Source organism: Poeciliopsis prolifica, unplaced genomic scaffold, assembly GCF_027474105.1.
Source record: "Poeciliopsis prolifica strain line A6 unplaced genomic scaffold, Auburn_PproV2 SCAFFOLD007, whole genome shotgun sequence".
NCBI classification, from domain to species: domain Eukaryota; kingdom Metazoa; phylum Chordata; class Actinopteri; order Cyprinodontiformes; family Poeciliidae; genus Poeciliopsis; species Poeciliopsis prolifica.
The window spans coordinates 11,442,245-11,446,426 of record NW_026562382.1 but is presented as its reverse complement, the minus strand read 5'-3'; positions in this window follow the sequence as shown (position 1 = coordinate 11,446,426).

The following is a 4,182-nucleotide window of genomic DNA, read 5'->3' as shown; positions in this document are numbered from 1 at the left end:
GTCTGCTTGCCAATAATTTAACATTATTTGGTCCTGGTGTGTGTTGTTTTAGATAGTGGGAGTACCTGTTTTTTTTTTTTTTTTTTTAAAGAAAAGACTTTTTAAAGACAGTCACTCCTTAGCTTTTAGTATAAAACTGCGAAATTCTTTCTTGGGGGAAGAGGAAGTTCGCTCTTCTGTTTTTCATTTTGTTCTGGGACAAATCATTGGTTCTAGTCCAACAAACAAAGAATTAAGGCCACAGATCACAAAAAGCACCCATGGTATTTACTGAACTCATTGATAGAATTTGCAATATAATACCACTAAAGAGATCAGTAACTCTAGATTATGTGTTGCCATCATTCCGCAAAAAATACTAATTGTGTCATGGAATAAAGATATTAAAATATTCTAGAAAATATGTTAGGTGTTCAAAGCCATATAAAGATTTGTTGTTTTATTTAGCTGCTCATATTAGTGAATCTATTAAGCTTATGAATAAATGACTTTATTTCTTAAAAATCCCTCACTGGTATTATTATATTAGTGGGCTGTTTAGTATCGTAATTATTTCAACTGCTGTCAATGGGTTACCAAGTTTTCCTGGCATAGTTTCTCTAATTATATGGTGTGCAGCATATATTGATATATATTTCTCGTTTATATCAAGTTGTATAAATTTCAACTGAAGAGTTTACAAATATTTCCACTTAATACAAATTGTTAACATTAAGGAGTCATGGAATACAAGTAATAAAGCTGATGAGGGACATTTGTTTTGTTTAATTTCAGAAACTTGTAGCAACACCACAGAAATTATTCAATGATTTTATTCCACAGGTTTTACAGTCATTATATGGAAAATGGAATGCTTTCAGTAAAGCAACCGCAATCAACATTAGAGGGATCTCAGAAACTGTAAAATGTTGACCTTTTCAGCATCCATTTTCATTTGCAAGATATTAATGACCACTCAAACTCTAAATGGATCAACTTACAGTACATTACTGTCTTGAATTTCTAGGGAAATGGAAAGTACTTAAAAGTTGATTATCAACAAATGCTTTTGAATGACAAAATATGCAGATATTGCTTCAAAACATCAGCTCCAATTTTTGTGAAGACACAAATTTCTGAAATAAAAGTGAGCTCCAGTGGGTGCACTCTTTGGTGCCAGGATCTATTTTCTGAGGAGGCTGTCACAATATGCCGGAAGCTATTAGCATCTTAAGTGAATGGAACATGTTATTAATTATTAAAAACTGTCTAAATATTTGTTATTCTCCATCACTGCTTTTGCAAACTGTGGTTGTACATCCACACAGTGGGCAGTAAACGTAAGTTGATTGCAAAGTGCTCATTATTCCAGTCATCTTGTCAGATTATGACGCTCGTGGTTATCAGTTTTTTGCCGCACCCACAAACAGCTCTCAGATGTTGTTTTCTGGACAGACATTTCTATGTGTAAATGTTTTCCAGTATGCACTTCACAACGATTGTATCAGAGGAAGCAGCATGTCTCATGAATCTCAACTTTCTTATTCTTATAATGACTGCCTCCCTTAATTTTGTCTTCATAGTGATGTGAGAAATTCAACGTCCCTCGGTTACAAGATGCATCTTAATGAACACACAGCTCGCTAATGGCAACAAGTGCTGTTACATATTGCCTATTTTAATGGCTGTTAAATCAAGAATGATTCTGCAGACTCTCCTACCCGGTTGCCAGGCAACATGACAGAACACTCCTTTGTTCGGCTACATTAGGGTTGAAGGTCGGATGTTGGTCTGCCATCCCCATCCCCAGGAGTCCAGCATGCTTGGCAGTAAGACGTGGGCATGTTTATGAAAAAAGATGCCTATTTGGCTTCTATCTGGCCACTGGTATGCAAAAGGACTGTAGTAAAAAAAAAAGAAAAGAAAAAGAAATATTTCAAAGAGAAACCTGATATTGCTACCCATAACAGCTCTGTAATTGTATTGCTCCAGATAGATGGGCAGGAAATCCTATTATACTATACAGAGGAGAGTTATCGCTATACCTGTTAAATGTTCTATACCTGTTAGATGCACAGGAATATATATGTATGATATCTATATATGTAAATACATGTTTTATCTCTGTCTCCTAATCATGGACATTATTGAAAACATCATATTCACATGATCTTATTTTCTGTTTTTCCTACATCTCAAAACATGGAATGCAAACAGGACAGACTTTTCAAATGGAAACAAATCCTTCTTACACCTGCACTGCAAATGTTCAGGAAAAACAGAAACCTTTTGGGTAAACTAGCGTCTCTCCTCAGTTAAGTCCAAATCGATCATATTTCAGGATATTAGTTTCCAGAAACACAAATGAAGAGGTAAAATAAGAGTTCATTAGCAACTCAGTTGCTTGAATAATTGGGCATGGTGCTGAGATCAATAACAGTCTGTACAAACCACAATGGATACAGCCAGTAGAGTGCTAGCACTATATACCCCAGAGGATATGACTACATTGTCCTGTTCTAATAGGTTTTTAACCTTGCTTTCTTTAAAAGTGCAACAACTCATGCAATATGCATTGCTGTTTTCTAAGTACAGCACCTTAGTTGTCTGCTATGTTTAAGCTGTATTTTGAGAGTACTGTATGAGACAAAACTTTTTGTTTAAATTTTGTGTAACATGATAACAGGTGTTTATAAATACAATGCTATTTGAAATGTGTACTTATAACAAAGTTTCTTAGCTACAGTGTTGGAGCAAAATAAGCTCCAACACTGACTAAACTTATGTGGTACAGTAATTGGCCGCTGTTGCACATGAAGCTCGATATCAACCTAATTTACTCTGTGATTGATCTTCAGAGGACAATGATTATGTGTCAGAGTTAGTACTAAATAGTATCTGACAGAGCATGGAAAGGCCTCTGTTGGAACAGTTGCATGATAAACTCAACACTATGGACATCGGACTGAAGTTAGTTTGTGGTGTTACATAACACTGGCCTTCGAGTTTCCATGAATATGTTTCCAGTATCCATTGCAAAGTTAGTGTCAAGGAGTAATAATATTTCCAGTCCTTCTTGTGAAGATTAACAGAAAAAAGGTGCAAATAGTTTAAATGAAATAACTTCCTTCAAGGTTATCTTATGAGAGTGTATTTCTGATTAAAGGAAAAATAAATGACCTGACAATGTACTTACCTTGACCTTTGGTATATTTTAAAAAGTGTTAAGAAATGCTTTGAAATATATTGGCTAGGTTTTTGATTTTTGATTTTTATTTTTTAAGCCTACTCATACAAACTTATAAGTGTAATTCTAAATGATCTATATTCCAGAGAAACAAAACTTATCAATATTGCCTCTCCAGTATAGACTGTATTTTGCGATATAAGATTAGGATGAAGATAAAATACAACATTTTCCTGATTCTCAAAGTAGTCAGTCAATACAATCCACAATTTTATTAGTAAATAATATTTTTAGATATATTAGTAGCTACAATGTTTCTATTAGAAATAATTCCATTTTGGGGTATGTAATGACACTGAATAGCATCTGCCAGAAATGTTTGTATTACACACTATGATTTAAACCAAAAATGTTCACTTCACTTGTTTGATTTCATTGCAAATCAGAAAATATTTCAGTTGGAGAAAGCAAATGTCCATCCATAATCGGGGGATTTTGCACTGTATCCAATTTGTTTTTTGTTGTTCTTGTTGTTTTTATGGATACTTTTTGTAAACATTAGGATAATTTATATCAGATCAATATACAGAGTCTTTATGACTAATGAGAAAAGAAATAGAGAGAATTATGCCTAAAAGAACAGTCAAACAGATAAACTTGATGACTTATAAAAAGTATTTTTCCGTACAGAGTTGACGCCAACCCATCATCTAAGGAAGTGAATTGAAACGTTGGATAATTGCGCCCTCTTAAGTTGAAAGGAAGATTTACATGCTACATGCCTCCTTTAAGCCCTAAGTAAAATCTGCCAGGCATGGACAGTAGCGATAATCTTTGCGTATAAGCCTTGAATATGGTTAGGCTCATCAACAAGATTTTTAGACGGATATTTAAGTAAAATTTACATCGGTGTGTGGCATTGTCAGTTTTATAATCAGCCAGCCACGCGAAGTGACGACACTTTACGCGACGTCCCAAGCCTGGAAGTCAACAGTGAGGGTTTTGTTTTCCAATCT